Raw genomic sequence first — 7,816 nt, forward strand, 5'->3', positions numbered from 1 at the left:
TACTTAAAAAAAGAAATGAAAATATTTTAAGAAAGGCAGAATACCACATGCAAGACAACTAAGAAGAATACTCTTATAATACAAAAAAAAAAGGTTTACATCCTTACCACCTGTACCAATGAGGAAGAAATAATTCAACAGGGGAGGGGAGTACAACAAAATATTTTATAACGCAAACTAATTGGTACACGTATGCTATGACCTGGCCAGTTATTAAATGATCTTATTAATTCTAATAACCAAAAAAAAATTTCCTATAGTTTTCTTTAAAGTATAAATTCAACAAAATGATGATTTTTGTCCTGTTCTCAAATATTTGTTTATATTGGTTATTTGATTTCCGTTATTACATTCACCCGACCAGCAGTTCTCAGCAAGGGTGTTATTCCTTTCCAACAGATATTCTGAGTATTTGGGTGTCACAAATATTTGATGGTCATCTTGGCACTTGGGAGGTCACTGCCTGTCTTGGTTACTTTTCACTCATTGCTGGGATAAAAACCCGACATCCAAAATTAAGGAAGGAAAAATTAGTGGAGGTTTAAGTCCATACTTGGCTGGCTCCAAGGCAGAGTAGCACAATGCACAGGGCAGCAGTTCATGGCCATGGGAAACACAAAGCAAAGGGAGGACAGTAGTTGCAGCTTCTAGCCAGCCACTCTCCTACCACTCTGACTGCAAGGAGCTCCTCTGAGGAAGTGGCACTCTCCATCCTTCCTCAGTTCCCTTTTATATCCTCCTTTAAGTGTTGAGTCACTCTTCTGTGGGCCCTCCAAGCCCTAGGGATGTGGTCCCCCCCCAGGGTGTGGAACTGCTGAGCAGATTCAGTTAAGTTTTCACTTCGCTCGTTGACACAAGGTATCAACCCTACACTGCAATGGACAGCACTACACAATGGAGGACTCTTCCACCCTTCTCTATGACTTCCAAATGTCTCAAAAGAAAAACCTGCTTATAATTTATTGAATTTAGGAGCTAATTTAATTTTAGGTGCTGGTACTAAGCACTGTTGCATGATTTTAAATACATGCTGAAATTACCAGTAATACAATTAAAACAGAATACCACCATCCATGTTCAAAAAAAAAGTTTGTGTTATCTGAATGGTCAACAAAACATGCTTCTTAAAATAATTGTTGCTACGCACTTATATCCTATCTTCCTCCCTCCTTCCCTCCTTTCCTCCTGCCCACTTTTTGGTGCTGGAATTCAGGTCCATTTACATGCTAGGCAAGTGTCCACATCCACCACTGAGCTACGTCCCCAGGTCCCTGAGCACGTATATGTTCATTGTCTTGTTACACAGAAACCCATTTTTTTTCCTCATATAGAACATTTTATTGATTTCTCTGAAGTATGAGAATGAGCTCCATTCAAGGAACTCACCATGCGCACTGCAAGACTTGTGGAGCTGAGGGAAGTCCATGTAATTTCAGAAGGAGGCCTGGAGGCCAGGCAATATGCCTCTTAAAATCAGCTGCATGAACTGCACACACAGTGGACACCACAGCAAGCCGGAGATGCCAGGCATGCGGGATGTCTGCCAAAGCGAGTCACAGACAGTGAGAAGAGCAAGCTCTGAAGAGGCCATGTGGGCTGCAACCAGCAGAGTGAAAGTGGGGCTGTCAACGCCTCTGGAATTTGCATCCCACCAGCACATGATCGGTACCACCAATGGAACTATAGCACTGCATGTTTCTCCTGCAGGTTTTGGTTTTGCTTTGGTCTGGTTCTTTTCTATCCCCTTATCCTCTCTTTTCACCTAAAATGTTTACCTGGAACCATTTCAGACGGGGACATTCCTACCATCTTGAACCATTGGTGGAACAAGCTTGAACCACTTGATGGCACTGTCCCATGCCACCCAATGGAACAATCATGTACGTACCACTGGTTGTTCACAGCCCCTACCGTAAACAAGTTAAGTAACTTGCTTTTGAAATTGTATAGTGATTCATAGCTAAGTTTTTTTTTGAGTCTCAGGGGAGACCTGACTTGAACTTTTGAGACTTCAAGTAAAGTCTCTTTTGGTTGTACATAGAATGATTATATTATGTTAAGTGGATTATGAACCTGTTCTCATCTACTTGAAGATTAAGCACAATAATAAGATGTGTTTGGGTGTCAAGATGATGGTTGGGGGGAAGCACAAGGGCCTGAGTTCAATCCATGGTTCCGGGGAAGAATTAAAAAAAAAAGATCAGGGGATAGAATGTAACAGTTAAGTTTAACTGTCCATTTTATTGGCTTGCATGCCACCTAAGACAGGAGGTCTCAAATGCCCAGGTCATATAGCCCATGGCCTATTAGGAACTGAACTACACAGCAAGAGATAGGGAGGAAGCAACCAACCAAGGCTTCATCTGTATTAATAGTCACTGTATACTACACTTTGAGCCATCCAGAAACCAACCATACTCCCCCACCTCCACAAATTTTCTCCTACAAGACCAGTCCATGGTGCAAAAAAGGATTGACACCAATGGCCTAGGGTTGTGGTGGCAAACCTGTAGTGTGTGTGCTGCAGCAGGCTGCAACACTGAAAGCTCTGAAAGATTCACCATCACTGGCCTGCGGAAGTAACAGGATGCTTCTGGATGAGTCATAGGGTGTGTCCTTGAAGCCCACATCTGGCCTTTGGCCCTGCCTCCATGGCACTGCTCCCGGCTGCTTCCCAGCTGCCATGGACTGGGTAGCTCTACTCCACCATGCCCTTCTCTCCTGATGTCTGTACAGTGGTGCCAGGCACTCATGGACTGAACCCCTTGAAACTGTGAGCCAAAGCCAAAAATAAATCACTTTCTTCTTCAACTTATGGGTGTCAGATATTTGGTCTTGGTGACAGGAAATATGACCAACATACCAGCCCAAAACAGTCATAAACTTGGTGTGTTTAAGTCTTAGATCCTAATTACCTTTTCCTTAGGAAAACTTCTAATCATCCATCAACTCACCCTTACATTTTTGACTTAGTTATTTTTGTTTTGCAGTAGTGTGACTGAACACGGAGCCTTTGTACTATGCTACAACTCCAGCCCCTTTTATTTTGAGAAAAATTCTCTCTTTTCTAAGTGGCCCAAGCTGGGCTTGAATTTGTCAATCCTTCTACCTTAGCCTCCCAGACTACTGAGTTTACAGTTGTGTAGTACCATTCACAGCTCTTATCTATGTTCTTACATGAGATATGAATAGTACAGTGAATGATGTTTAATTTTATTTTTAATGTATTTAGTACTAGATCTACAGGGTCTTTATGTAGATTGGACTCGTAGTGATCCTCCTGTTTTTCAGACTACCAAGTGCTGCGATTATAGGCACGCACCACCACACCCAGTCTCAGTCACTGTCTCAGCATACCCCAGTGGCATGGCCAGCACAGCAGGCTGGGAATTGAACCCTGGCCCCTGCAGCATCTACCCAAGCAGGCGCTTTACTCCACTGAGCTATCTGGCTGGTCCTCATACATTTTTTAAAGTTATGTAAAAGACACATTGTTATTAAGACCCCTCAAAATACTGTTCTTCATTTTCAAACTGAATATACTAACCCCATCCTCCTTCCACTTTCTGAGGCAGTCTCAAAGTTCTCATTCATCAGTGTCTTTAGTTACACTGTTGTGGCTGCTTCAATGTCCTAGACTGTTCTAAAATACTAACATTTCAGTCATTTTTGACTTTAAGGAACAGCCAAAAGGCGCAGGGTGCCAAATCAAGTGATTAAGGTAGATGATGACACACAGTAGTATTTTTTTTTAATTAAAAGAATTTTTTTAAATTTATTTGTGTGTGTGTGTGTGTGTGTGTGTGTGTGTGGCCAGCTCAGCCCACCAGGGGGCGGGGCGGGCTGGCATGTGGTGCTGGGGGATTGAACCATGGTCCCTGGGCTTTGCTACGCTTGTTCTAAGTAGGTGCTTTAGACCACTGAGCCATCTCACCAGCCCCCACAGTAGTATTTTTATTTGACGGAAACTGCTGTAAATGTAAACTGCTTCAGAAAGTGACAGAAGTGTATTCGGAACAAAAAAGTCCATTAATGACAATATGTCTTGTATTGTAATTTTTATTAAACACTGTATTTTCTGATCTAGTACACACACTAGCCAGGAAAGTCTGCTTCTATTCCATATAAGCAAATTCCTTCCCACAAAGCTTGCTCAAATGCCCTTCTTAGACCCCAGCTTTCATTTGAACACACACAATCACAGAGAAGGAAGAAATTCTTCATATCTCTCACTGCACTATTATTTTTTGTTTTGGAAAGTTAACAATTCCTTAATTTTTTATTTCTGGTACCACTAACACAATTTATAGGGCAATATACCTGATGTAATAAAAAGAAAAAGACAATACTGGGCTGGGGAGATAGCTCAGTGGAATAAATGCTTGCCTGGCAAACACAAGGTCCTGACTTTGATTCCTGGTACAAAAAAAAAAAAAAAAAAAAAAGTGTCCAGAAAAAGACAACACTACAACAGATAAAAGACCTCAGGAATGTACAATTGACATTACATTGCATTAATTAATAGCTGTTCTTTTTGCAAACTGTTACCATGACAGTCCTGAACCAGAAGGGTTTCTTGTTTTTGTTTTTTTTTTTAAGAGCAGAATTTATTTATTTATTTATTTATTTTTTGGTGGAACCAGGGATTGAACTCAGGCCCTTGTGCTTGCCAGGAATGCATTTATTCTATTGAACCATCTCCCCGGCCCCAGATGGGTTTCTTGTTGAAGCTGCAGTAATCTACCACCTTGACCACCAGATCCATAAACACCACCAGAGGGACTGCCAGAACTTCCACCAAAACTGCCCCCCTTCATGGGTCCATAATTTGACTGCTGTTGTCCACTATAATTTTCAAAATAATTATAGTTTGCACCATCACCATAGTTACCACCTTCAAAATTTCCTCTTTCATTGTAACCATCATATCCTCCTCCATCACCATCGTATCCACCACTTTGGTTTCCATATCCTGGTCCACCACCAGCATACCCTCCTCTACTATCATAACCAGGACCACCACCATAGTTGCCTTAATCACCTCCAAATCCACTATATCCATCATCACCTCCTCCATAACTACCTCTGCTGCCACCTCCTTTACCACCATAGCCTCCTCTTCCACTAAAGTTTCAACCACGGCCAAAAATCCCTCTACAACCATCAAAGTTTCCTCCATGACCCATAAAGTTGCCAGAGCCACCTCCATGGCCTCTTTATGATCCAGCAGACTGTATCTCTTGTTTAGAAAGGGCCTTTTTCACTTCACAATTATGCCCATTAACAGTGTGGTATTTCTGAAAACAATTTTATCAATTATGTCATGATCATCAAAAGTTACAAAGGTAAATCCTCTCTTGTTCCCACTCTGCCTGTCTTTCATAACTTCTACGGTTGCAATTTTGCCATGTTTTTCAAAGTAGTCTCTCAAATTATATTTTTCTGCATCTTCTTTAATACCACCAACAAAAATTTTCTTCACTGTTAGATGGGCACCAGGCTTTATTGAATCCTCTCTAGAAACAGCTCTCTTTGGTTCCCCTACATGCCCATCAACTTTGTGTGGTCGAGCACACACTGCTGCATCCACCTCCTCAACACAAGAGTAAGTCACACAACACCAAATCCTCTGGAGCGTTTTGTTCCAGGATCTCTCATCACCACACAATCTGGGAGTGTGCCCCATTTTTTCAAAGTGTTCTCTTAAACTATCATCAGTAGTTTCAATGCGCCAATAAACAGCTTCCTCAACTGCTCCAGTTCCTTTGGATCATGGCCCTCCCCCCTCAGGTAGTGACAGTAGTGGCAGGCTGGGGGCAACTGGCAGCAGTTTTGTTTTTTTTGGGGGGGGCAGAACTGGGGATTGAACTCAGGCCCTTCCGCTTGCCAGGCAAGCGCTTATTCTACTGAGCCATCTCCTTGCCCCTGGCAGCAGTTTTACCTCCATTTTGAGACTGGACTTGCCTCTTTCAATGACTTCAATAATCTGCACGATTATTTTAAATAAATACGCCTGTAATATATGCTGTTTTCACACATCCTTCCCCATTGGAATGTAAATCCCTCCACAGCAGGAACTATATCTTATAAAAGGAACATTATGTTATTAGCACTCAAATTACATGTAAAGTCACCACAAAGAATAAGTACATGAGGTAGTGGTTAATTTATATGTTCTACACGGTATAGCACGGCTTGAACCAAAAATGTCCCTCAAAAGGCTCACACATTCAGAGATGGGGCTTTGGGAAGGCGACTGGATCCCCGGGACACTGGCCTCATCAGCAGATACATGTGCAGCTGCATTCACAGGTGTCAGGAGTGCGGCCTGGCCAGGGAAGGCGGTCCCTTGAGGCACAGCCTGAGAGGGCAATTGAGACGAGGCGTGAGGGCGCACGCCTGAAATTCTAGCTCTTGGGAGGCTGTAAACAGGAGTATCACTACAAGTCCGATCTAGTAGTCAGACCCTGAACACCCTGTAGACCCTTCCCAAAAAAAGCAACAACAACAAAAACAAAACAAAAAATGTTGAAGATGCTTACTAATAACAGCCAAAACAGTGAGTGCTTACTATGTGCCAGGCAATACTCCAAACATTTTATCTATAATAAGCATCAAACACAACCAGCCTCTGAGGTTGATAAGCATTGTGCCTATTTCATAAAATGACGCATAGAAAGATAAAACCACACACCCAAGGTCCCAACAAGTAACTAGGCTTGGGTTTGAACCAGGCAATCTAGCAGAAAGTTTCATCCCTAACTTCACTATTAGGCATCTGAGGAAAAAATTAACTATAAACAGAAGAACCACCTACGGCAGAAGCCTCAGGTCTGTAAGAATAAATTTTTCTTAAGCCAGGCATGGTGGCACATGCCTGCAGGAACAGTATTCTGTGAGACAAAGGCAGGACTGCATATCCATGTCCAGCCCACACATCTTGGCAAGATCTGTCTCAGAAATGAGGGGGGGAGGGCGCATCTCAGTGTGATGGTCCTGGGTTCCAGTACTGCAACTAACCAAGTCTCTTTGGGCCTGTAGTTTTGAGGGTTTTTCCCCCCAGAGGCAATACAATAGAAAATGGGCGGAAGGAAGCCATAGGATCTGGATTCTAGTCCTGACTGTGATTACCCTGTGGTGTGATCTGAAGTAGTATGTCTGATTCGCTTTTCCAGACAACAGTTGGATGCAGAAATGGAAGTGGGTGAGCAGGTGGAGGCTGCTGTAAGGATTTATTTCTTTCTAGACCAAAAGGTCTATTATTCCATCTTCCTCTTGATTTCATTGGAGAGAAAAGGACTAAAATAAATGAATTCATTATCCAGCTGCCAAACTGGCCTAATTCCCACAGTGAGATCTCCAGGCCTGGACCCAGTTAGCTGCGGCCCTAGAACAGAAGACACATTGGGCTTCCAACCTCTTGGCCCCTCCTGACTCTTCCTCTCCTGCTACAGTGGAGAAAAGACAAGGTTCAAGGGCACCAAACTGAGGTTATCCGGAAAAAAGGTTTGAGACACACCACAATAAAACCAGAGAACAGTAACAAAATCACATCAAAAGAGACTGGGCGTGGTGGCGCCATGCCTGTAATACCAGCACCTGGGAGGGTGAAAGCAAGAGGATCACTATGAGTCTGATCTATGTAGTGAGACGCTATAGACCCTGTACTAAATACATTTAAAAAACAAACAAACAAAAACCTTATCAAGGATTTAGATCCCTTGGGGCTGGAGAGATGGCTCAGTGGTCTAAAGCACCTACTTAGAACAAGCTTAGCAAAAGCATCAGGGACCGCGGTTCAATCCCCCAGCACCAC

This window comes from Octodon degus, unplaced genomic scaffold (genome assembly GCF_000260255.1).
Source record: "Octodon degus isolate 3935 unplaced genomic scaffold, OctDeg1.0 scaffold00162, whole genome shotgun sequence".
Lineage (NCBI taxonomy): Eukaryota > Metazoa > Chordata > Mammalia > Rodentia > Octodontidae > Octodon > Octodon degus.